Here is a 27,406-nt window from a genome sequence, read left to right on the forward strand (position 1 = left end):
CTCACCAAGTGACCTTCTGACTCTAGTTTTCTAAATAAATTGCTTACAGAGAATGTGCCAGCCGGAGGACAAGGATGTCTCCTGTTCCCTCTATTTTTCATATAAATAAATATATGCATGCTTGTGTTTGTTATACTTCAGCCTCTGTGAGGTTAGTTAATGTGAGTGTGTCCCTAAAAGACGGATTCTGTCTTGAGGCACAAACAAATCAGGTATCTGAGCTTGCAGACCTGAGAGTTGTGCTCCACACTGAGAAGCATTAAATGAGGAAAGGCACCCTGCCTGAGTGAGCACTGACCTTCCACTCATGACCTTTACAGCCTTACCATGAGTGTGCCCTGGGCCTCTTTTTGGGACTTCTGTAGGAACAAGCAGAGAAGAGCTCCTGATGGAGAAAAATCTCCAAAAACGAAAGGAAGGCTGTATAAATATTCAACACGTCCTTCATCTTGAGCATTTATATTTGTGAAATCTTTCCATTCTATCCCAAATGCCACTACCACATGGGGCCCTCTTTTTCGCCTGTTTTCCATAGCATAACTGAGACAAGCCTACATCCTGAAGAATAAGAAGGAGGACAAACTAATAGCTATTGAGTGCTTTAGTATGTATCAGGCAAAAGGACTTTACAAATATCTCACCTAAAGCAATATTTCTAAAAACTAAGGGAAATAAAGAAAATATAAACTGTGTATAAGACTTGGATATTCAAGATAAGGTAACACAAAGGGTCAGGTTTTTGAATCAGACTCACAGGAGATAGAGATCTTACCCAGTAACAAGACTTACTAATAATTTCAAGAATACAGGTAAATGTGAGGGACAGGAGACCCTGGTCCATGAAAGCAGCTCTCTAGGTCCTTTCTTGCTACATTGGAATTTACTTTGGTCCAGATTTAACATATGAAATCTCTAAGTCATGTGTGCTGTCATCACTAAAGCAAAAGAACAACTTGGGTCATAAAACATCTCAGTTTTATACTCATATAGTTTCACGTTTACATGTCATTTTCCAGCGAGCTGTGCCCCAGATAGCCTTAGATTGCAGGTATATTTATCATGCCATCCTAGACTGACCAGGTACATCCTGCTAAAAAGCTTTTCATAGCTAAGTGCTCTCTCATTAGTAAGTATCCATTTATTTCCTTTCCAGGAGGTGTATCATCAGTATGTTTATAAGAAGATCTGATCGAGTCAACTGATTTATTTTCCTTCCTTTCTTCCTTTGTTTCCAGTGGCTTCTCAGGGAAAAAGAGAATAGTCAGCTGCTAACCCTTTCTTTCCTCCAAAGCATAGGTTTTTGGTCCTAAGAATTCCACTGAAAGCAGTGCGGTGATTATTTTCCTATGCTCCCAAAGCCTTTCACTTCAGATTAACTCTGCCACTGTCCAGGGAGAACTAGCACAGATTGGTAGCTTCTCCTTAACCAGCCTCCCAACTCTTTGGCTTCCAGACTGCTTCTCTATTGCAAGGTTTATTTACTTCATCACTAACCATACTTTCATGACAGGTTCACATTTGGTTATTTTTCCACGCCGTTCTTAGTTTTTAAAAAAAGAATTTGTCTTTTGAACAGCTCTTAATAGTAATGTTTGGTTTCTCTTGTTCCACTGATAGACATCTACCACCACCGACCAGTAGGATTGGGGCGACAGAAGCAGTGTTAGCACACTGAGTCCATGTTCTAGTCAAATGTTATTGAAAGCTCACCACGTGCCTACTGGAGGATGAAAAAGATGTGGTCCCTCTCTTTAGGGAGCTCATAGTCCATAGGGAAACGAAAATGTGTCTATCCCCAAATCCTCCGATGTTATGGAGTCACCTTGCCTTTAATATCTAAGTAAAAATGGCTTGTACCCTCAGAGAGGATGGAAAGACAGTTCTCTCCCTAATGTTATTCTGGAACCAATTTAAAATAAACATTTGTTCCTAATACCCCAATAAATAAATAGTAGCAATGGAGTGTGTTTGGTGCTGTAACATAAGTGGAAGGAGGAAATAAATAATAAGTTCTGATTGCAGACATAAAAGAAGGCTCAAAGAGGAGGTGATGGTTCAGTGGGGTCAGATGAATGACGAGGAACTTATCAGGTGGGGAAGAGTATCCCAAGTAGCAGACTTAACATACATACCAGAGAGAGGTATGAGAAGGCAAAGAATATTGGGACCACCTGATGGTTTAGTATGACTAAAGCTTTCTATAAAAGAGAAGACTGAAAAGGGGCAAGGATGGTGTATAGACAGAAGACAGCTTACTGTCCTCAGCATTTGCTAAACCTAAAAGCAAGTAGGGGGGATACTATCCTCAACAATCTAGGAGTGTCCCAGCCAGGGACAGGGCCAGGGTCCGGCAGGTAAGGTACTAGTCTTGGGTGCAAAATTTATGAGGGTGCCAAAGCCTCGTGTCATCAACATAACATTTTAACACAAAATTTTAGATAAAGATAGGATCCGTGTTGAGTTTTCCTTTTGCCTCAGGCTCTAATATGGCTCAGCAAGGTACTTCTTTATCTGAAATTTTGGCATTTGTTCATAATGGATTTTTTGGGCACTGATTTTGATTTTTTAAAAGATATTGCATTAAAATATTATTTATCTTGATGACTGAAGGAGGTTTTTTGGGGGCATTACCTTAAAATTTTTGCATCTGAGATGAGTGCTTTACTCATTTCGTCCTAGTCCCAATCCTGATTCCAGCCAAACTTCATCTGTTAGCATCGAAGAAAGACACCACGTGTCACCCTGGCATAAGAACACAGATTAGAAAGGATAAAATTCACAGTACTTGCTGGCTGATGGGATATGGAAATAACGGGAAGGGAGGAGTCAAGAATCTCATCTTGGAAAATATCATGCTCTTTGAAAATTTACAGAATACTGGGAATGATAGATAAACATGAAAAGAGAAATTAGCATAATATAAGTTTTATAACAGGTAGCTAAGCAAAGGGCTGTGACATATAGAGAAGCTACTGTCTTTCCCTTTTGAAAAAGAATTCAGAGTCTAACATGTTGACAGCATCTGGGTAATTGTGTGTCAAGAACATACAATCGTCCATAATGTAATATACCGAAGTTGGCAGAGCTGTTCTTTAATAGGAGCAGACGTGTTGGGTATCTGGTTCTCCTCCCACTGTTTGAAGGAAGAGAACATCCCAATAAGCTGTCCTTGGGGTCAGCAGTCAGGAGCAGGTGGAGGAAGTAGAAAGACCTCTTCCGCCGGGAAGAGAGCGCCCCACCTCGGGCTCCACACTTGCAGGCTCTGCCTTTGCTGTTGAGAGTCCATCAATTGCAACCGAAATCAATTTTCCTAAAAGGAGACTTAAGAGGTGGCCATGGGCTCAGCTAAATGAAGGGAGAGGTCAATCAGGTTCTCATCAAAGAGCTCAACAAATCTATCTCATTTTTTAATTACAGCCTTCCCTGAGCCTCCTCCACAGGTACCAGCGATCATGCCAGTGTTTCATAATTGCAGGCCATTGTATAATTGGCGCAATTCAGTTCTCTGGTAAGACTTTCCTGCCAGTTCTGTCCCCAGGAGCCTGCAAGGACCTGAGGCATCACAGGATTGTTGCTCTCAGTCTCCCATCTCGCACATACCCGCCCCCCGAGACTTCCCTTGCTCCTGCGTCTTCAGCCTCCTCCTCCCTCCCTCCTCCGGAAAACAAACTCTCTCTCTCTCCCCCAATTCCAGGCACCCATCTGAGTTTGACTACATGCTCCATGGACCAAAGGCAGATGGCTGGGAGCAGAAAGGAAATATTTTGCTCTGCTCAGATAAATAAAGGCAGCAAATAAATGTATAAATAAAACAATTCTTTCCTTGACTCTTTCACCATCTGTAGCTGCTCCCCTATCTCTCTTTGTCCCATCTCATAGCATTTGGTGCCTCCAAGTCATTGGGTCAAACAATGACCCCATTGTCTATCTCCACGTTGGTGAGCAATCTCCCCAAACCACTCAGCCCAGGCCTCGCCATGGTTCTTTTGGCTGCAGGACTTGACATGCCTTTCTCCTCCTAGAGGACTATGCCCATGCAGTTCTACCCAGAACATTCACCCTCTCCCCAATGCCCACTGTGCCCACTTGACTCCTGCTCCCCCTCTGGGTTGTAGCTTAAATCTTAGCTCCTTCAGGGAACATTTCCTGGCCCCTCAGGCTCCTGGGACCCCTGCCTGCCCTTCTCCTGTGCGGCATTGAACACATCTGTGAGTATTTGTTCAACATCTGGTATCCCCTGGAGACCGTGTGCTTCACGAGGGTTAGCCGTGTCTTGCTTGTTCGCTACTACCTCCCCACCACCTACCCCAGTGCCTGGCCTGGGAAGAGATGAACAAATATGTGTTGAATATTTGTTCGTTAAAACCCATCTTAGGGTTTAGAGTAGATTTAAGAGAGATGATCTTTTTTTTTTAAGATTTCATTTATTCATTTGAAACAGATACAGAGAGATAATGAGAGAGAGCATGAGCAGGGGGAAAGGGAGATGGAGAAGACGACTCCCCGCTGAGCCAGGAGCCCGATGAAGGACTCTATCCCAGAACCCAGAGATCATGACCTGAGCCGAAGGCGGACGCTTAACCATCTGAGCCACCCAGGTAGGTGCCTCTAAGAAAGACGATCTCATGTAGGGTTTTTAACAAAGGTTCTCAACTCTGATGTTTGAACATGTCCAGGGGCATTTCTTTTCTCACGATGACTGAGGGGCACCTCTGTTAACTTAGTGGTCAGATGCCAGACCTACCAGACATCCCTCAATGCTCAGGACAGCTCCCTTGAGAAACACTGCTTGCAAAGATCACTCTACCGGTGCCAGGGAAATGTGTGATGTATGGAGGAAGAGGAAGTGGAGGTTGAAATCAGAGTGACTCGCAGGAACAGTATTGGCAATCAATCCAAATCAGGAGCTGGTCAGGGGGCTGGGGAGGAAGTCTGAACTAACTTAGAAGGAGACAAGTTGAGAGGTAACTAAGAAATAGAAACCCTGTGATGAGTGGGATGAGTCACCCTTCAAGGAAAGAGAAGGGATGTAAACACAAAGGAGGATAACAGATATAAATTTTGTGACCTTGGGCAAGTTACTTAACCTCGCTGTGTCTGATTTCCTCATCTGTAAAATGGAGATAAAAATAATACATCACGAGGATGTGAAGATTACGGGAACTGAGTTAATTCATATAAAGTGTGCTGCCTAACAGAGGGGAAACACTACGGAAGTATTTGACGTTGTAGCTGTAGATATATAAATAAACAGATATGTAGAAATATTAACAGATCAGTGGTGGGAAGGATAGATGAGTGGATAAATGAAGGGATGGAAGGATGGACAGATAGACAGGTGGATGGGTGGTTGGATGGATGGTAAAGAAATTGATAAATGAATTTTGAATGTGGAGGATGAAGGAGAGAGCATGATCCTCACAGGTTTTTCCAGAAGAAGTTTTGCAGATTTGAGCATTCTACCAACAGTCTCTCCCTTCTTCTTCCTTTATGTCTGGTGACCAGGGTACCAAGGGGGCTTTGGTTTACGGAACAGAGCCGTGATGCCTGACCCATATGGGACCACTGGAAGCATGCAGTAGGCAAGGGGCTGATTGACAGGAGTGTGTCGCAGGCTTCCCCTGCCTTGCGCTGTGTGCTACATGGAGGAGCGAAGTCAGACAGCTCTTGCCACTTCAGGTCAGGGTATCACAGCCTCACCATTCTCAGTTCTCTGGACATTTCGTCACTCACCCACTTTCTCTGTTCTGCTATTTATAACGTTCACCATTGAACAATACATTCAGGACTCTGTGCGTATTACCTGGAAGGGCAGTCACCTGGGAGTCAGAACACCTATGCTCTAGCTTCAGTTTTTGGATATGTAAAATAAATGGAGTGCACTAGAATGTACCTAAAGTTTCTTACAGCTCTAGCATGCACGCACCTGCAACCTGACCAGCCCCTTCTCTCATTGTCCTTGTCCCTCAATTCAACTCTCTAATTCTCTCATCGTATCTTCACCATTTCCTTGATGTACAATGCCCTTCTTGCCTTGTGCTTCTGCTAACCTCCTAGACCTGTTCCCAGTGTGAGAGCCCCTTCCCTGTGAATCATTCCTTTGTACGCTGAAGTTCAGATATTTGCTCCTCCGTGTACCCAGTGTACTCTGTAAGCACCTGAATTACAGCAGGGTCCTCCGGGACTTGTCAACATGCCTCTCTCCCCGTAAGGCTGCAAGCCTTTAATGCAGAAATTACATTTGTATCGGCCAGGGCTCAATTACAGAGAACAGAATCCACTCCAACCAGTTGAAGCTGGAAAGGATTTACTGCAGATATTACAGGGCTTATTGAGTCATTGGGAGGGGAAAAGTAAGCTCAAGATTAGGCTTTCAGGAGCCACTCACAAAGCCACCCTGCAGATACAGAGCCCCTGCTACCTCTTTCGGTAACAGGAAATCTCCAGCTTCACAATAGTACCATCATTAGAACGGATCGGGAGCTCAGTTGTCTCCACATGTATCTCATAGGCAAATTCTCAGAAAGAGCCAAGAGTCTGTTAAGCCATCACCATCCCTGTTTGGACAATGTTTTTTGTACCAGGGCCACCCCCTAAACTTCTGACTGGTTGGAGATTGATTGCACTGGAGTCAGGAGCTGAGTGTGGTCCAGAGAACTGTAGCCAAAGGAAATTATGTTCATCTGGCACAAACATGGCGAAGGGGTCTGCGGGAGAGGAGGGTGTGGCCACTACGTTTCCTCTTTCCTTTGGCTGAGAGCAATTTTCCTTCTGGCAGTAGGGTTCTTCAGTGATCATGGCAAGTCAGTCATCTGGCAAGATATCAATTAAATTTAAATCTGCTGTTAACTCTAGCAATCTCTTCAGCCTGTGCCTGCTATAGAACACAAACTGCTTTCACAAAATAGGGCAAGATCATTGAATCTTGGGACTAGGAAGAGGTTCAGGGGTCATAAAAATCCCGTAATTATCAAATACGGCTTTGTAGCAGACAGAGAAAAATCAGACATTGTAGTTAGCTTTATTTGATCTAAATGTATTCAGTTTAAAGACCTAGACTTATTCTAAGATTTTCTTTGTCTTCCTATTTCTTTAGTGACATATGGTATTTGTAGTTCATAGCTTTTTTTTTTTTTTTTAGGCTTTTCTTGGCAAAATAACAATTAGGATGTTATTGTTAGTCATCCCTTTGAGTTGCTGGTTGATTTTTTTTTTAAAGATTTATTTATTTATTTGACAGAGAGAGAGACAGCCAGCGAGAGAGGGAACACAAGCAGGGGGAGTGGGAGAGGAAGAAGCAGGCTTCCTGCAGAGGAGCCTGACATGGGGCTTGATCCCAGAACCCTGGGATCACGCCCTGAGCCGAAGGCAGACGCTCAACGACTGCACCACCCAGGCGCCCCTGCTGGTTGATTTTTTTATCTGTTCTGCTCAGTTCCCTAGAGGTCTATACCCCAGCTTTTCTATGTGTTACTCTTTGCCCATTTCATCCTTTATTCCTGATCATCTATCAGGATACAGACTCAGGGGTCTCAAGATATTCAACATGTGCCTGGACGGGTGGTAGGACTTCAAGATAGAGAATCATACCTTCTATGATTCTTTGTCACTGGCCCATCTGATATCACATCATGCAATTATTTTGACACTCTACTGTTACGAACAAGGCCCAGCTCATGTGTGAGAAAGTAAGCTGTAGTGTGTAGTTTGTCTTAGCGTGTTCTCTCTACTTCCGCTGAGGTTATTTCCCTCTTTCTCTTATCACTTACAAGTATGCATTCTACTTTTATCTGTCTGAACTCTAGCTTTTATTCTACCTATATTTGTTACACTTCCCGAACTTCTTTTCCTCGAGTGCTTCCGATGATCTCATTTCTCTTAATCCCAAACTCACTCTTTATAATAAGGGACAAGCATCTATGACCTCATCTACCCATTTACAAGCAATTTACTTATCAAAATAGATGTTATTTCACTCAAGGCTGCTTTCCTGGGCCTGTGAGCCCTCTGAGCCACTTCTCACTCTCCCTGAGTTCTGCTCTGTGTCCCTGGGGGTGGGTGCACCCTGCAGGCTGAGCTCCTCAGACTCCTGTGTCAGCCAGTTTCCCTGTGGACTTGTCCAGTGGGAGGTGGGAATGGGGGAGGGCCCGGGGTCTCAGGCTCCAGCGCTAAGTATCTCTCTCCTCAGTGGTCCCACCACTGCCCAACAGGTGCATCAAGTTCCTTGCTTCCATCAGGTGACCCTAGATCCTGGTCCTTTCACTTCCTTCCCCTCAGTCTAGGGAGCTGGAGAGGCTTCTTGATGGTGCTCAGCTCTGGGGCACCCCCGCTGTAACCACTCAGAGACATCTCTCTTTTCCAGGTTGGACCTCCACTGATAAGGATTAGGACAAATTCTCAGAAGCAGAATTACGGGGTCAAGAACTAGGATTTTTAAAAGCAGTGTTTAAAGACATTTCTTCCTGCTGTCTTTCTCTCCTGTAAGCCCTGTAGATCTCTGCATACAGCCAGGCCCTTCTCCCGTCACCCCATCTCTTTACATGTCTCAGCCTCGGGGCACAGGACTATCCCTCTGGTCACATGACACTCTTAAAAATTGATAAAACAAAGAGGTAAGGGGGAAAACCACCACTTCCTGGTGGTAATTGATATCTATGCTTTCAGAACATGCTCAGGCAAGTGGAAAGAATAAGCAATTATCTGGATTGTTCAAGCAAACATTAACTCCCCTTTATCTGGCATGAGTTTGTGGTGGAAGGGAGGGAAAATTAGAATTAATTATTAACGTCTTTAAAATTGCCAGAATTAGGTAGAGAGTAACTGAATTCACCACTTCATTTTCTATGCGAAGTCTGGAGAGGGAATATCTGCTTGGCCGTTGCAACACCAGGTTTTTGATTTTGGTAGGAATCTGTCAGGGAGCGAAGTGCCCTTTGCTATTTGTGGAGCTGAGCCAGTTGGTGCCTGACTCCACACTGCTGGTTAAGAAGGCTCCAGCAGACATAAGAACTAGGATGATCAGTAGGGGAAGAAAGGAATAAAGAAAGGGGGGGTAATCAGAAGGGGGAATGAAACATGAGAGACTATGGACTATGAGAAACAAACTGAGGACTTCAGAGGGGAGGGGGGTGGGGGAATGGGATAGACCGGTGATGGGTAGTAAGGAGGGCACGTATTGCATGGTGCACTGGGTGTTATACACAACTAATGAATCATCGAGCCTTACATCGGAAACCGGGGATGTACTGTATGGTGACTAACATAATATAATAAAAAATCATTAAAAAAAAAAAAAAAAAAAGAAGGCTCCAGCAGTGCCTCCCAGGCAGTAGAGGTGGGTGCTGGAAAGCTGAGCCTGCATCTTTTCATTCCATCAGCCTCAGCTCTCAGGAGAAACAAAGCTATCACCCAAACTTGGGGAAATGTCTGACTTCGTGTGTAATTTACCAAATAAAAGCTATCAACTGTCTTTTATAGCCTGCTGATTTATCTTCAGCTTTCTCTGAATTTGTGGCCCTTAAAGATTCTGCTTACTTAGCAATATGAATGGGTTATGAAAAACAATTTTTATAGCAAACCATTCTTTGAATGTAAAGGTAGAGAGGTAGTTGCAGGGGGGAGAGCCCTGAACTTGGAGTCTAGAGGTCTGAGTTTGAATTCTGGCCTTGCCACTAACTAGCTGAAGAACTAAAACCCGACATTTAATCATGGTGAGTTTCTTACCTATTAAGTGTTGTGAATGTGAAGACATTAAGGTCATTAAGAGTAATACACAGGAGCAAATGAATCCATAGATTCAACAACACGTGTTACGGTAACAAGGTAGGAGCCACCACTGACATTGGTATATGTGTAAGGGGTGGGGGACAGGATCTGAAAGGCATCACCAAAGTGACTCCCTGTTTGATGGTGTGGTTTCACTATCAAACTGTGAAAGAGCCTGGAGAGGCTTGGATGAGAGCAGGGTCCATGTCCTCTGCCCCCTCCCTCAGCTTCCAAGTGAGTCCCCAGCAGCTTTCCTCCTGTACAGCTGTAAGAACAGGGCACCCTCAGCAAGCCAGAACCTGTCTCAGGCCGACAGGTGAGCTCAGGGGCGGTGAGCATGAGAAACGCAAACAACCTTATGGAACAGTCCCAGAAAATAATATTCTCCCAAGAGCAAAGTAGATGTCATTTGTAATTTAACGTTTGGTACCACGGGAACAAGAGCATTTTTACTGTCATTGAAACTTTGTTTTCCCAATCAGAAAACTAATTAGGAGAGAACAACTAGAAACGAATTTGCGGTTCAGTTCTTATAAATGCTGGACCAGATCATGCTGGCTCAGTGTCCTACACACCTTCCATCCCTGCGGACAGCCAGCAGACCTTCCCCTTCCCTCCGTGACGATGAACCAAGAGTCACAGATGTCCTTCAGACAGCGGTTTCCTCCTTAATCCAGGAGGGTTTTTCTGAGTGGTTCTAGAATTACATCATCCACTGAGACCATGAAAATAGCATGGAAGTCAAAAACAGATTGGAGTTTAATGAACTGGTTAATTAAACAAATATTGTTGGGTGCCTTCTGTATATCAAGTACTCTTGTAGTCAGCATCCTGAAAATACGTCAATGAACAAGAGAGTGACCCCAGCCCTTGAGGAGCTTATAGTCTGGTGGGGGCAGATAAATAACCATGTAACATAAATTCAGGTAGTAATCAGTGTTACTAAAAAAATCATAATAAGGCAGAGAAAGAGGTTGGAGAGACTATTTTAGATGAGGTTGTTAGGGTAGGTATCTCTGAAAGACATTTGACGTGAGACCTGAATGAGATGAGGGAGTGGCTTTTCTGCCTGTTCTGGGCAGAGAAGACAGACCCCACTGGGGAGGGCATGAGCTTGTTGTGTTTGTGGAATAACAATGCAGTCAGGGTCACTCAGCAGAGTGTGAGGGGGAGCGCACATTGGGGTCTGAACCCCACCTCCTACCACTAAGTAGACTTAGAACTTTTCTCAACTAATTTAATCTCTAGGAACCCTAGATTCCTTGTAATTATTAAGAATTCTGGTTACAGGGGTGCCTGGGTGGCTCAGTTGGTTGGGCGTCCACCTTCAGCTCAGGTCATGATCCTGAGTCCTGGAATTGAGCCCGGCGTCGGGCTCCCCACTCAGTGGGGGGAGCCTGCTTCTCCCTCTTCCTCTGCCTGCAGCTCTCCCTGCTTGTTCTCTCTTTCCTTCTCTCTCTCTGTCAAATAAATAAATAAAATCTTAAAATTAAAAAAAAAAAAGAATTCTGGTTACAATAGTAGCCAACTTTGAGCTATGCTGAACTAAAAAAGAGAATTTATAAGTACATAGTATGTTGCCCAGAAAGCAGGGGCAGGAAAGAACTAGAAGCAAGGCCTGGGAATAATAAAACACCACCTCCACCCACAAAACAAGACTTGTATTCTGTCGCTCACCTTGATTTCTTTCTTCAAGCCAGATTTCCTCTCTCCCTCTGCTGCCCAGCTATACCTGCTCCCTCTCCATATGGACCTCCCAGAGCCCCGGAGCTTATGCACTCAGCCCAAATGCTGGCTGTCCCCCTGTCCACTCCCTGGTCCTGTCTCACCCCTGACACTGGACTCAGCACCGCTCCGGAAACAGCCTGTTCTCTGGAAATCATGAGCGACTCAACCACGTTTACTAAGGAGTTCCAGGGAAGGACCGAGCAGGCGATACCCTGCACCCTGCCAAGCATGTTTTTCAAATCCCCCCATGATCCCAGAGCTTCCCGGCAGCACGCTAATCAAGAGTTCTTCTCTTTTGTCCCAACACATCATCCAGTTTGCTCCGGAGTTTCCCATTCTCCCCTCCACCTCACTTCCACCAGGCTTCTCCACTTCTCACCCTGTGTAAGCAGGAGCGTGAACTTTCTCCAAGCTTCTAGAGCTGACTGTGAATTCTTAGCACCACCCATCCTACCACGGCGATCCTCCAACAGAGATTCTCCAGACACCAGGACCTGCTCTTCGAGAGAGTTAATTGTTTTACTAGTTCCAGTTCTGTCTCTGAATCGGGATTCCAAATTTCTGCGAAAGAAAATCTGATTGGCCCGCCTTGTGTCATATGCTCACACCTCTGGTCCAATCAGCGCTGGCTGGGGAAGAGTTCCCTTTGTGGACAGGGAAACTGACAGGACATCTCTTAGAGAACGCAGGGCTCCTTCGGAGGTAGATGGACAGATACACTGAAGGTGTCCGTCACCTTCCTCACATATAAAACGGGACAGTAATATATTCTGAGGGTGGTTGCGCCAGCTAAACAAAATAACATGGGAAAGGCCGTGCCACAGTATCTTGCACTCAGTAGATGTGACTTTCCTCTTTTTAAGAAACAAACCAACAAACCACAAAAAACCTCTCCCTTGATCTTCCAAGATAATCGCAGCTTCAATATGCTGCCCAGTTCTAGATTGTGCATATAAATCGTTCATCTGAAAAATATAGTCATGGTAGGTATATTCAACACGTACAAAAAACAAATATTAGGCAGAAGTATCTAGATTTTGTCCCATCTCTCTTGCCTTCTGCCCTCCTGCTAGGTTTATTTTGGTGGTGTCTGATAGGATTGTCCCCTTCCTCCTCTGCCCCTACTCCAGGGCTCTAAACTATGTATTGGAGGCAATTCATTGGGAAGAACAGAGAAGCAAGGATGGGCACTGGGTTCGAAAGGAGAAATTAAAACTACAGGAAGAAAGGTGTTTGGCCAGATTTTTGAGAAGGGTAGGGAATGCAGAGGACTAGGAAAAGAGCATTTGGAGAACTGTCACCATAGGCTATGATTTGGATCCTCTTTAATGATATTTGAGAGATGCCAGTAAGATTGGAATTACTCCTAATTACTCTTGACTGCTGGAATCAGTCTGCAACTCCCTGTTGAGACAGAGCCAGGTGGGCGCCTGGGATTTATTTTGTCTGCATTAGATAAAAGAATCTTTTTCTCCAGGAAATTACCATATTTGGGGGACTCATGGCTTAAGTATTTAAATGAAGGTATGAAATGATTGAAACATAGAATAAGACAGTCTACCGAAATGTATGGAACTGAGTGTAATCAAAGATTTAAGCTCTATCTAGGGTGGCAGAGGCAATGGTTGAGTCACTAAAAACCCCCAACCAACTGCTGCTTTCTGGGCATGAAGAATATTTACAAAAATTATAGAGTCCTTTGACATTTAGACAAATAATCCATTCTGTGCAAAAAGCAAATTTCCTCAAGGGAGTTTCTAAATAATAATTTTGCTTTTCCACTGTGCAAACAGGAGTCTTTGTTGATGTAGCATGCCATATGAAAACGCCTTCCAGATCACTGATGCACCCTTTCACAAACCATCTTTGATGAAAAATTAAACAGAGACTAAAAGACTTCCTGCTTCATAGCTAATGAACTATGTGAGACAGGAACACATTCCGGAAACTTGAATCACATTGAAAATTTGCATCTAAACTCCTTTAAAATATGTGCTTTCCAAAATCTTGATTATAAAAATGATGTGTACTATGGAATACTAAGTGGAAAAGAATGAGGTAGATATGTTGACATGCAGACATATTTATTATTTGGTGTTTTTTTTTTAAACACTTCACAATTTTACAGAGCAATAAGTTAAAAAGACCAGGGTGACACAGACAAACACCTAGGGAGGCCTGGCAGGTATCAGAAGGGTGAAGGGCTAGGTCTGTGACAACAGGCACCAAGCTGTTTGCGTTGTAGAAAAGTACTATTTGTGTAGCTATGCAACATTTTAAACCATTGTGTGGGTCAAGCAAAATACTATACTGGGCATATCCAGCTCCCCTAAGGCTGTTTGTAAGCAATAATTTAAAAAGCAAACTCTGATATGCATATTTTCCATTGTAGATGTGTGCATGTTTATAAATATAAAAGAAAAAACACGGAAAGATACATATATAAATTTTCTTGGTGTGTGTCTTTGAGAAACCAAACTTGGGGAAGGGGGAAGAGAGAATATATTAAAGGAGACTTTTGACCTTTTATTTTATCTCTCTATTGTTTGACTTGTGCAGTGGGGATGTAGCTGCTCATATATTAATGGGTAATTATGCCTTACAGAAATAAAAAAGTCTGGGTGCCTGGCTGGCTCCTTTGGAAGGGCATGTGACCCTTGATCTCAGGGTCATGAGTTTGAGCCCCACCTGGGGTATAGAGATTACTTAAAGAAATATTTAGGGGTATCTGGGTGGCTTAGTCAGTTAAGCGTCTGGCTCTTGGTTTTGGCTCAGGTCATGATCTCAGGATCATGGGATCGAGTCATGAGCCCGACTCCATCATCAGCAGGGAGTCTGCTTGAGATTCTCTGCCTCTTCCTCTCCTTCGCCCCCCCCCAGCTCTCTCTCTCTCTCTCCCTCAAAAATAATAAATAAGTAAAATCTTAAAAAAACAAGAAATATTACCAAAAAAGAAATAAAAGAGTAATTCATTAAGATCATAGAAATTTTGGGAAAAAATGAAAAGAATAGATAACAAAAAATTACTCAATCTCATAAAGTCAGATCTGACTATTGATCATTGCTCTAGTTTGCTTGGGGCTGTCATAACAAAATACCAAAGACAGGGGTAGCTCAAACAGCAAACATTTATTTTTCACAGTTCTAGAGGTCAGGAGGTTTCAAGATCAGGGTGCTAACATGATCTGTTCTGGTGAGATCTTTCTTCTTGGCTTGTCAATAGCTGCTTTCTTACTGCATCCTCATGTGATGGAGAGAGAGAGCTCTCATGTCTCTTCCTCTTCTTAAAATGGTGCTACTTGCTTAGTGAGAGCCCTACCCTCATGACCTCATCTAAACCTAAGTACCTCCCAAAGGCCCCACCTCCAAACACCATCACATTGCGGACTGGGCTGTGACACGTGAATGTGTGTGTGTGGGGGGGGGCAACACAAATGTTCAGCATACAATAATCATATTTTGGTTTCGTTCCTTCCAGTCTTTTCTTTATGTTCCAAATGTATTTAAAGTAGTTGGGATTGTATTGTATGGACATAGTTTTAGACATAGTTTCATATCCTGTCATTAATCTTTTTCCTTGTCAGCTTTTTGCATGGATTATCACCTTAAGATAGATTCATGTAGAGGGAAATAATGGGTCAAAGAGCATAGACTTTAAAAAAATTATGCATATTGTTAATGTGTTTTCCAGAAAGGTAGAATCAATTTACAGTTCTACCAACAGTATATGAAAGTACTCATTTTCTGTTCCCTTGTCAACATTGAGAATTATCAATTTAGAAATAATAAAAACTGCTATTTGATTATTATTTTTAAACCTTTTACTGAAGCATAAAGATATATACAGAAAAGTGTCTGATTATCACAAGGCAAGCATACCTGAGTAATCAGCATCCACAACAAGAAAGAGAATGTACTCACCATCTTCAGAACCCCCCTCATCCCCCAACCCTGTGATTACTGTCTCAGGAATAACTACCATTCTGACTTCTAACGACAGTAGATTAGTCCCACTTGGTTTGTCCTTGTGGCGTAGGACTCCATTTTATAAATACAGTATATCACAATGTACTTCACTATTCTGCTGCTAATGAACATCTGGTCGTTTTTGGTTTGGTATTAAGAACATTTTCTGTAAATTTCTTTTGGTGACTGCATGTATGCATTTTTGAGAGGCATGCCCCTGGAAGCAGAACTCCTGGCCATAAGGAATGGCGATATTTGGCTTCAATATGTACTGGCAGAGAGCAATTTCCAGAATGGTTGTGTCAATTTAGACTTCTACCAGGTGTGTATAAGAGTTCTAGCTTCTCCCAATTTTGGTTAATACTTGATATTATCAGTCTTTTTTCATTTTCGCTGCTTGACTGGGCTGTGTAGTGATACATCATTGTGGCTTTAATTTGCATTTCTTGGTGAGTCAGGAGGTGGAACAACTTTTCATGTGCATAGTGACCATTTGGAGATGCCCTCTTTTGTTAATAGTCTATTCGAGTATTTTGCCCATTTTGTAGTTAAGTTGTCTGTCTCACTGAATTATATGAACTATTTTTATATTGTAGATTATAATCCTTTGTCAGGTATCAAATATTTTCTACTCTTTGGTTTGCCTTCTTCCTCTTTAATGGTATTTTGATGAACAAAGGATATATATTTTTTCTTTCTTTTTTTCTAAGTTAAAAAAATTATTACCCCTTTCTGTGATTTAGGCTGCACTGCATGTATACAGTTTTGATTTTTTAAAAAATTCCAGTATAGCTAACATATAGCATAATACTAGTTTCAGATGTACAATACAGTAACTGAGCAGTTTTGTATATTACTCGGGGCTCATCATGACACGTGTGCTCTTAATCCTGATCACCTATTTCACCCATCCCCCCACTCGCCTCCCCTCTGGTAACTATCAGTTTGTTCTCTTGAGCTAAGAGTCTGTTTTTTGCTTGCTCTCTTTTTTTCTGTTTGTCATTTTTTTTCTTTTCTTAATTGAAATATATTTGACATATAACATTGTATAAATTTAAGGTGTATAATATGTTAATCTGCAACATTTATGTATATTGTAATATGATTGCCATTGTAGGAATAATTAGCACCTCTATCATGTCACATAATTATCATTTCTTTTTAATGGTTGGAATAATTATGATCTAGTCTCTTGACATATTAATGATTATAATACAATATTGTTGTCTACATTCCCTTTGCATGAGCAAAAGATATACATTTTAATAGACTCCATTTATAGTTAAGGCTTGTAGTGTTCTTTTAAAGAAAATTTGTATACTTCAAGGTCCTGAACATATTTTCCTCTTATTAAATTTGCATCCTTTGATGCTCAGTGAGATTGAATTTTCTTCTTTTAAAAAAAATTTCCTTTAGGGGCACCTGGCTGACTCGGTGGGTGGAGCATGAGACTCTTGATCTTGGGATTGTGAGTTCAAGCCCCAAGTTGGGTGTGGAGATTACTTAAAAATAAAATCTTAAAAAAAAGTTTCCTTTGGTCTTTTATAATTAAACTGTCAGATCTTATCATTTGCTTATTGTTTTATAAATATATTACTGTTGCTTATTGATTTCTACAAAATATTTACATACTAGAAAAAATTTGCATTTTTGGTCCTGGCTATTTTTCATAACTTGTGAGCCTTGTAATTATTTTTAATAGATTTTAATATAATCAAATCATTTTTTCTTTTGTGATTATTTTCCATTTACTTTGGGTTTAAAAAATCTTTTCTTATCTAACTGTTAGGAAAAATATTTTTCCTCTACTTTTGTGGTGTTTTGTTTTTATTTTGTTTTGTTTTTCTTTTATATCCAGTTCTTTGATTCATGTAGGACTGACTTGGATGATATTGTGATATGAGACTCTAAATTGATTTATTTCCTCTTAATACCTAAGTCAATTTCTCTTTTATTAATGGGATGATTCTTCTTTATCTAATTGATTTGTAAGACTTCCTTTATAATAAATTGAGTTAGTTTATATACTCCAGTTAGCTTTTTAGCTATCTTGATCCATTGACTTGTATGCCACTTCTAATGCTGTAATATAAATTTAAGTTTTAAAAATTTTTGTGGGCTTTTGCTGGCAGGCGCTAGGGATGTTTTCCCATTGTTTTTCATCTTTTTCACTCATGATTTTGGCTCTACTAGTCTGTTTACTCTTCTGGATAAACTTTAGAGTCTTTTTGTTTTGTTTTGTTTTTTTGGTCCAAAACAGTCCTTTGAGATTCTAGATTATAATACTTTAAACCTGTAAGTTAACTTGTAAAGAGCTGTTTCTTTTTCCCATCAATATTTTGTCTTCTAAATACATTATTTGAGAAGAAGTTAGTAAAATCATTAAAGGGTCTATTTTTACAAAATTTAATAAAGGGACTGTGGGTGAGGTGTAAGGAAGGCACTGGGGTAGTGCATTAGCTCAAGGCTAGAAACAGTGAGGGCCATTTTCACCCCCACATGTAAGGAAAAGAGAGACAGGGTCAGTTACCCAGACACAGACGAAGCACATCTTGTTGAGGCCAACCCAACAGGAGCGGCATCTTTTGTGGAGATTGATGTCACAGAGCAGGTGAGAAGCTGGGGGAACTGGTAACCTGTGCTCAGACGCCTCCTCCCTCTCAACTGCTTCACATGCTAACCTGAACCCAGAGAGCAAGAGGGCCTGTTGATGAAGTCTGGTGGTTTTGGGACTTGGGCCTGCATCAGAATCCCCTGCAGGGCTTGTTGAAAAACAAACTTTGGATTCGATTGTGGGGGATGGAATTTTAGGGTTCTAACATGTTCCCAGGTGCTGCTGATCCGGCTCATCAGAGGACCACACCTGGAGAACTGCCGATGACGTCTGGCACAAAGGAAGGTGGAGAATGGTGAGGAGTGGATCTGAAACAGAATATACCAGGTACACTCTCTCCAGTGTTGTTAGAGGATTAAATAGGATGTATGTTTAAAGTGCTTGTCATGCTGTAGGTGATCAGTAAATGTCCCCTTCCCTTGACTTTGAACCCACAAATTGGGTCCAGAATGCTCTTAGACTCCTCCTGACCCTTTTGGCTTCTACCAACTGCTTTGCTCAAGACTCCAAGACATAAAATAGAGGATTCACCAGGAGTTTGACTCTGAACTTGGCCTCGGCATCTAGTTTCTACAGCTTCTCTCAAGCTCAGACCATTCCTGTGCCTGCCTCATGCTTGCCCAAATTCTGACCCTGGGACAGGTTCTTCTCTGTGAGTCATTCCGAGTCCAGTGTGCCAACACTCCCTCTAGTGTTGGTGACTGATGCTAACTCTCTTTGGTTCTGTGAGAATTAGTAGAAGGTAACCTTGTTTAAAATGGAATTGGAAGTTCAGAAGCAGGAGCTCTCAGGCCCTACCACTCCTTGCCAATTGCAGACCCGACAGGAAGAGATACACCTTGAAGTCCCTAGTACTTTAGCTATTACTTTACTACCCCCAACAGGTGGAAGAAAGGTTCTTCTCCTCCCTGGCAACAGCCCAGCCAATGAGAGGCTGTTACAATTCAACCAATGAAAAGCCACAATACTTTTTTTTTTTTTGATTTTTTTAATTTATTTATTTGAGAGAGAGGGAGAGTGTGGAAAGTGGAGGGGGAGAGGGAGAAGCAAACTCCCCACTGAGCAGAGAGCCTGATGTGGGACTCCATCCCAGGACTCTGAGATTATGACCTGAGCTGATGGCACATGCTTAACTGACTGAGCCACCCCACAATACTTTTTTTTAAAAGTGGGCTCCATGCCCAGCATGGAGCCCAAAGCAGTGCTTGAATGCAGGACCCTGAGATCAAGAGTCCACCACTTAACCAACTGAGTCACCCAGACACGTCAAAAAAAAAAAGCCACCATACTTTGAACTTCCAGTTTACTCAAGTGGGCTTTTTATTTGTAACCACCCTCCCAGCTTCTCCCTTTCCTCTCTAGAAGAGTGTTCCTCTCCTTTATCCTCCGAACTTGCCTATGGTTTTGCTGTTGCTTGCTTGTCCTGGATTGTAAGTGTTTGTTATTTCTGAATAAACCCAGTTTTGCTGGTAAAATAATTGGCAGTTTTATTTTTAAGGTTAGTTCTCAAGTTTTATGTATGTGTGTTTTGTTTTGTTTTTTTTAAGAACTTAATGACCCAGCAGTTGCAAGACTTTTGAGGGGAAAAAAAAGTTTTCTATATGGATGTTTTCTTTTTTGTGTCCAAGTGGCTAAACAAATACTGTAACTTCTTTGAGGATGTAGAAAGTATTTTTGTATTTCAATGGAAAATATGCATTGTCTATAGCCTACCTTTTCAAGTTATCAGATTCTTGCCTTATTCATTGTCTTTGAGCTATTTGCAACTCTTGTAAATTGTAGATAACTGATAGTTATGTAAATTCCATCCTGTCAGGTGGTGATTTTAATTGACTTCTCCTGTGTAGAAAAACTAGTTTGTCTGTATTTCCAATTATGATGTGAGATAATAAATGTTTCTCATTATGTAAACTGGGTTTTCCATTACTTGCTGCTGAAGTCCTCCTGACGGACATATCCCTCCTACACTGGGGTCAGTAAGATTTCCTGCTTGTCCCACAGGGCTGTTCTTTGAAAGCACTTTGAAAGGTGTTTGAGGATATTCTCAAGGATGACATACAGTATGTGGGAGGTATGACGCATAGGCCCTGAGGTAGCTGGATGCTCAAATATCCACTTCTCTGAGTCCAAAAATTAGAAAAGAAATTAGTTCATATACACTCCCGCTAGGCTTTAACATAGCTGCAGTGTTTGCTTTTGATAATAAACTGCAAAACCAGGTCTCACGTATTTGCAGTAAATTGGAAAGCAGCTATTGGAATTCAAGGACAAATGGTCAAGTAGAAAGGCCACCATGAAAAGCACAGTGATCAATATTCAAGGTTTAATTAACTCCCGCTGCATTTCATTACCAGTGTGTCATTTGTGTTTGATTATTTGTCTCAGTCCTGCAGGTGGTTGAGTCTCTAGCTCATTGTAGAACTGAGTGCTGGTTTCCAGCAAAATATCTAAGACCCTTTTGTCATCTCTAAGGGGTATCACTTAGTTTGGGCAAGCTTTTAGCACAAAAACAAGTGACTATTTATTAAATCCCCTTTGATGGTTAGAGATACTATAGAACCTCTCTTCCACTGTTCCCTCCCTCCAAAATAGTTGCAATTACTTGGAAATTTGAGTCTTTTTTTTTTTTTTCTGTTTGTCTAAGCATGTTCTGAAAGCTGGATCAGAGTTAGGCTTTATTAGCACTTGGTCTTTGGGCTACAAAACATTTCATCCCTAATGTTCTCAGTCTCCTAGCAGCACCCATCGATAGGACAGAGAGGAGGAGACACCATAAAAAAATATTTGTTTTCTTTAGGTTTTAAAATCTTGTGATCAAAGTCATAGTTAAAGCCAATAGACGCCAGGCTTAGGCTAGCTAGTATTTGCTATGGTTCGGAATTTAATACTAAATCATTTTAAAAAGCCATTGCAGATTCCTCATACTTTCTCTTCCTAAGCACAAAGCTCTAACCAACCAACATGTCTATGGATCTATTGTGCTGTGTTTTTTTAAGGTCTGTTTTAAAAGAGTGAACGTGTATTCACTAGTTTGTTTTGATTTTCAGATAATGCAGGTATGTTTGCTATTGATAAGCACTTCTCATTTCCTCTTCCTCTTCCACTGTTGTGTATTTTAAAACTGGTAGTGGTTCTCAACCCTTACTGCACACCAGAATCAGAAATATAATCAAAATATAATTGGTATAAAAATTACTAACAATGTATCTCACTTTTTTTCCATACCAAGTCATGAAATCCAGCGTGCATTTTATACCAAAAGTGCATCTCAGCTCAGACCAGCCATATTTTAAGTGCTCAATAGCTCCGTGTGTCTAGTGTGACCATATGGGACAGCTCAGATCTAGACCAAGAGAGTAATATTAAGAAAATAAAGACGTAGGTGGGGAGTAGAAGCATTCTGAGAGTCTTGTCTTACTCTCAGGGTTGGGTAGGTAGTAAGATATAGATCCTGACAGAAATATCAACCAGTCAACACAAATACAATGGAGAAGTTCCAAAGACTGGAGAAAAAAGTAGAACCAATCAAACAAAAAGCAGGAAGTGAAAAGAAAATTCAAGAAAATAAATGAGAAATCGTGGCTGATAGTTTTAAAAAATCATAGTCTGTCCAAACTTTGGAATACTGTATGATAACTTGAAAGAATAAGGCAGGCAGTCTCTGAGGGCCCCTGATGATCCCTGCCTACTAGCATTCCTGTCCCTGTGTCATCTCTTGTCCCCGAGTGTGGCTAGACTTATTGATTCTCTCCTAATGAACAGAATAGGACAGAAGTGATGAGATGTCACTTCCAAGATTAGGTTAGAAAAAGGATTTGGTTTCTGTCTTGGACACACTGTCTCTCACTCTCTTAGATCACTTACCCTGGGGAAAGCCAGCTGCCATGTCCTGAAGCAACCTTGCAAGGAGGCCAGTGTGGCAAAGGACTGAGGCCTGCCAGCAACCAGAGGAGTGAGGCTGGGGCTTGAGAAAGTTTTGTAATGGAGCGTATAGGAGATCCCAGAGTAGCTTGAAAAGTGTAATACGTGCTGTGAATTAGGGCAACTTGAAGGGTTTTCAAGAAATGGGTACAAGGATTGGAAATGATTTTTTTTTCTAAGATTTTATTTATTTGAGAGAGATAGAGAAAGAGCATGTGCACAGGGAGAGGGGCAGCAGGAGAGGGAGAGAGAAAATCTCAAGCAGACTCCCCGCTGAGTGTGGAGTCCTACACGGGGCTCAGTCTCACGACCCTGAGATGATGACCTGAGCCAAAATCAAGTCAGATGCTTAACCGATTGAGCCACCCAGGAGTCCCTTCCCTACTTCTCTTACTAACCACCCTTTGCTTCCTGCAAAGTAGCCAAAATCCCATCCTAAAGATCATATGACTAACCCTAGTTCCGGAATTTCCTTTTCTTCTTTGAAGCTGTCATGGTAGGTCACTGTGTTTGCCTCACACTTGTCATTGTGCAGGGTGGGGGGGGGGTAGGAGCATGATGTCAGGCTTCAGATTCAGAGAGCCCCAGTTTTAAATGCTCACTTTGTCATTTCCTATCTCTGTGACTAGGCAAGCCATTGCCAGGAAACGAAGTCTGTTTCCTCAACTGTAAAATGGGAATAACAGTACATGTCAAGCACATAGGATATCATATACATGTAATAATTGGCTGGTATTATTACTTACAACTGAGAATGTTATTTTCTATAAATCTGGATTCCTAAACCCAGGAAAATTGGGTAATATGTCCAGAATTAGAGCCGTATCTGATATCTAAATTAGAATTTTGAGGGGCGCCTGGGTGGCTCAGTCAGTCTTAAGGGGCTGCCTTCGGCTCAGGTCATGATCCCGGGGTTCTGGGATCGAGTCCTACATTGGGTTCCTTGCTCAGTGGGGAGTCTGCTTCTCCCTCTGCTTCTGCTGCTTATGCTCTCTCTCTCTCTCAATTTCTCTCTCGCTCTCAAATAAAATCTTTAAAATAAATAAATTAGAATTTTGTAACATGTTCACAAAATCCTTTTCAGGATAAAAAATAAGTGTTGCAGGTTTGCTGACAGAAAAGCAGTGGAAATATATATCCACCAAAGAAAAAGACAAGACCTTTGGTACTTATGTTTATGGAGCCATCATTTTCTGTCAGAGAAACCCATTTGGGTAGGAAGCTTCCAGCTAAAGCACTTTAGCTATTGGTTTGGCAGCAGTAAAGGGCATGGTGTTGGAAATTTTAAACACCCTAAGATTCTGAAAAGGTAGAGTCAGGATTTTTGTTCCTGGAAAAGTGACGTTAGATTGTTTGTCTGTTTACATCCAGTAATACTATTATCCACTGATGGCAATGCATCACAACCCTCTGGAGATATTTGGGCATTCTTGGCTCCTGGCTACAACTTCCTTTTCTTTTCTTTTCTTTTCTTTTCCTTTCTTTTCTTTTCTTTCTTTTCTTTTCTTTTTTTTTTTTTTTTGACACCTCAGCTTTATCCAGATGAACAAATTTTTGCCAATGGACGTACGGTATTCTGATCAGTTCTCAGGGAAGAAGCTATGGGATACAGCTGAATAGTCGAGGGAGCCCTATGCCCAAGCTGGATGCTTGGAGGCACCTTGATGGAAAGATAGTGTTTGATCCTGCTCATTCACTCACTAGCCATGCAACTTACCTGGTCACCAACCTCTCTGAACGTCAACTTCTTTATCTTGGCTTCCTGTGCTTGGCCCATAGTAGGCTTTTCTTAAGTTTTAGGTATTACTACTGTGCCATAGGTTTTATTCTCCCCATTTTTCATAGGGAAAGATTGAGTGATGTTCAGAGGGGTTAAGCTCAAGGCCATGATAGAACTAGTGTTTAAACCAAGGTTTCTCAACCTCAGCACTATTGACCACATAATTTTGGACCAGATAATTCTCTGCTGTAGTGGCTGTCCTGTACATTTTGGATATTGAACAGCATTTCCAGAAGTCAATTTAAGAATAATTGTGAAGTCAGAACATCTTGTCCTGATTTTTTTTCCCTCTTTCACTCTTAGGCCTTTTAATCTATTAGTAGTTCCCTCTTTGACTTCTGTCCACTTCCCGCTCTGGTGCCCACTGATTTCACGATCCTCCTTCCTCCATCGGAATCCTCCTTCTACCCTTGGATGGCTTAAAGTTGTAGCTATTAAAAGTTTGTTTGGCTGTTGTTTAGATTTGCCTTTTATTTTTTAAGACAGAGTCCAACATTTTGAATTAAAAGCATGGACGCCCCACTGGCAGTTCTCAACGGAGGCTGTCCATTCAAATCACCTGCGGTGTATTTAGAAATGATTCCCTAGATCCACTAGTGGGGACTCTGATTCAGGTGAGGAGGGGAGGCTGGGAGTTTTAAAAGCTACTCCATTGATTCTAACAGGCTAAGTGCAGAGAGGCTCTTCAAAGGCAGCGGACTTCATTGGCTGTATTAATAGAGCCTGTCAATCAGCATCACCAGGAGAATTTGTGTTAACAAACAAGATTTCTCAGGAGCAAGATTAATTAAGTCAGTAATTTTGGGACTGGGACCCCAGCTCTTCGTCTTACCAAGTGACAGATGTGATTCTGATGTGGGGGCCACAGACCACCTGTGTTGAAACACTGTCAGGAGTTAAGTTTGTTGGCGGCATTCTGGGTACTGCCACGTGCAAAACGTGGAATCCGGAGTAAGTAAGAGGTAACGCATCTGAACTCCAGTTTCCTAGTCTAAGCAACAAGGATGCATCGGGATGTATCTTGCAGAGTTTCTGTGAGATGAAATGAGATGTTACCGGGGTGGAAAGCCTCAGGAAGCATTTGTGGTCATTCATATTATTCATGGATTAGAACCTCAAGCAATTTTGATGATTATCCTTACTAAGTGTTTTTTTTTTTTTTTTTTTAGTTAAACCTTATGGTATAAGCTATTTATAGACTACCTTTTCAGTGAGAGAGGGATCCTTCTGAAAACCAGACATAACCAAGTTGGGAGTTCACAGGGATGCCAGCCAGTGGGTGCTGTGTCTGTCTGCCTCTCCTGCCAGACTGTGAGCTCCCCAACAGCACCTAATCCCCTTCTCTGCCTTTTCAGGGCTCTGCACACCTTTGTTGAATTGAATGCCTGGTCCTATTAGTTTGCTAGAGCTACTGTAACAAAGTACCACAAACACAGTGGCTTAAACAACAGATATTTATTGTCTCATGGTTCTGCAGGCCAAAGTCTGAGATCAATTTGTCAGCAGGGTTGGTCCCTGCTGAGAACTGTGAAGGAGCAGCTGTGTCATATCTTTCTCCTAGCTTCTGGCAGTTTACTGGCAATCTCTGCCATTCCTTGGAGGCGCATCACCCCAATCTCTGCCTTGATTTTCACATGCCATTCTCCGTGTGTGTGTATCTGTGTTCAAATTTCCCTTTTTTTATAAGGACACTGATCATATTGGATTAGGACTCATCATAATGACTTTATTTTAACTTGGTAAAGATCCTATCTCCAAATAAGGCCACAATACTGGGGTTTAGGACTTCAACATATGAATTTTCAGGGACATGATTCAATCTGTAGCAATGGTCCACTCGTTTGGGAATTGAAGGCACCTTGCAAAGCCAAGATACTGATTTTTCATTGCAGAGTGAAGAACATTCTATTCTTGCCACTCCCATCCTACAGCTTGAACAACACAAATCCATCATCATACTTGGGAAAATGAATCAAACCCACAACTACTTTGAAGGAAAGGCTCCATATGATCTCTAGTGATCATCTTCTTCCTAAACCAGGGGCAACATCTTCTTTTTCTTTTTTTTTTTTTTTAAAGATTTTATTTATTTAACAGAGATAGAGACAGCCAGCAAGAGAGGGAACACAAGCAGGGGCAGTGGGAGAGGAAGAAGCAGGCTCATAGCGGAGGAGCCTGACGTGGGGCTCCATCCCACAACGCCGGGATCACGCCCTGAGCCGAAGGCAGACGCCCAGCTGCTGTGCCACCCAGGCGAGGGGCAACACCTTCTACACCGACTTGGCTTAAGTCCCTGCCATGACACTGTGGGCTGTCTCTACATGTTTGCTGACATTATGAGGTCTTCATTTCTTACTGTGAACATTGTTTGAAAATGTAATTTCTCCTTCCATTAACAAAGGCAACAATGGGCTTATTTACTTGCTTATCATTCAAATAAGGGGAAGTGCTTAAAAATGCATGACCAGGGGCGCCTGGGTGGCTCAGTCTTTAAGCGTCTGCCTTGGGCTCAGGGCGTGATCCCGGCGTTGTGGGATCGAGCCCCGCATCAGGCTCCTCTGCTAGGAGCCTGCTTCTTCCTCTCCCACTCCCCCTGCTTGTGTTCCCTCTCTCGCTGGCTGTCTCTCTCTCTCTCAAGTGAATAAATAAAATCTTACAAAAAAAAATGCATGACCAGGGGTGCCTGGGTGGCTCACTCAGTTAAGTGTTTGCCTTCAGCCCAGGTCATGATCCCAGGATCCTGGGATTGAGCCCCACTTTGGGCTCCCTGCTCAGCAGGGAGCCTGCTTCTTCCTCTTCCTCTGCCCCTCCCCCTGCTTGTGTTTTTCTCTCTCTCTCTGTCAAATAAATAAATAAAATCTTTAAAAAAGAGAAAGACAAAAAAAAATGCATGACCACTTGGATTTATATTTCATGATGACTAATGACACTGATGGCAAACAAGAAGACAGGACAAGATGGATGTGAAGATTATATATGTCACTGAAAAGTAAGGCTGCTTTTTTTTTTTTTTAAAGATATTATTTATTTGTCAGAGAGAGAGAGAGCACAAGCAGGGGGAGCAACAGGCAAAGGGAGAAACAGGCTCCCCACTGAGCAAGGAGCCTGATGCAGGACTCAATCCCAGGACTCTGGAATCATGACCCAAGTCGAAGGTAGACACCCAACTGACTGAGCCACCCACTTGTCCCTGCTTTTTTTCCCCCCTTTCTTTTTTAAAAAAGATTTTAATTTATTTGTTAGAGAGAGCACGAGCAGAGGCAGAGGGAGAAGCAGGCTCCCGGCTGAGCAGGGAGCCTGATGTAGGACTCGATCCCAGCACCCTGAGATTATGACCTGAGCTGAAGGCAGACGCTTAACTGACTGAGCCATCCAGTCATCCCAAGAGTAAAGCTCTTAAAAAAAAAAAAAAAAAGAGGTAGTGAAGACATGGACTCATAATTATCTGATTTCCCTCACTAACATCTCTTGGGTATTCGTGAACAGCCCTAGAAGGGCTTCCACCCTAGGTTCCTCAGTCCAACTATGCACATTTCCCAGCAAAATGTTGCTTCATTTCCCTGAAAGCAGACATGTGGGTCCTGCCATGAATGCATAGCCAGGGCAGGAAAGAGATCCTTGGAAATGCATCT

At 42.1% G+C, this 27,406-nt stretch overlaps 1 protein-coding gene across 2 annotated transcripts in view; it reads left to right on the top strand.

Annotated features, from left to right (window-relative positions):
- Window positions 1–27,406, top strand: part of OSBPL3 (oxysterol binding protein like 3) — a 257,656-nt gene that overhangs the window by 44,398 nt on the left and 185,852 nt on the right. For both annotated transcript variants that reach the window (XM_087860961.1, XM_045793008.2), the window contains 2 exons: window positions 4,442–4,598; window positions 18,290–18,400. The gene's annotated coding sequence lies outside the window, so the exon portion shown is untranslated. The remainder of the gene's footprint in view (window positions 1–4,441; window positions 4,599–18,289; window positions 18,401–27,406) is intronic.

The sequence above is a fragment of the Ursus americanus genome, chromosome 3 (genome assembly GCF_024610735.1).
Source record: "Ursus americanus isolate L20-20 chromosome 3, mUrsAme1.1.p, whole genome shotgun sequence".
Classification (NCBI taxonomy): Eukaryota; Metazoa; Chordata; class Mammalia; order Carnivora; family Ursidae; genus Ursus; species Ursus americanus.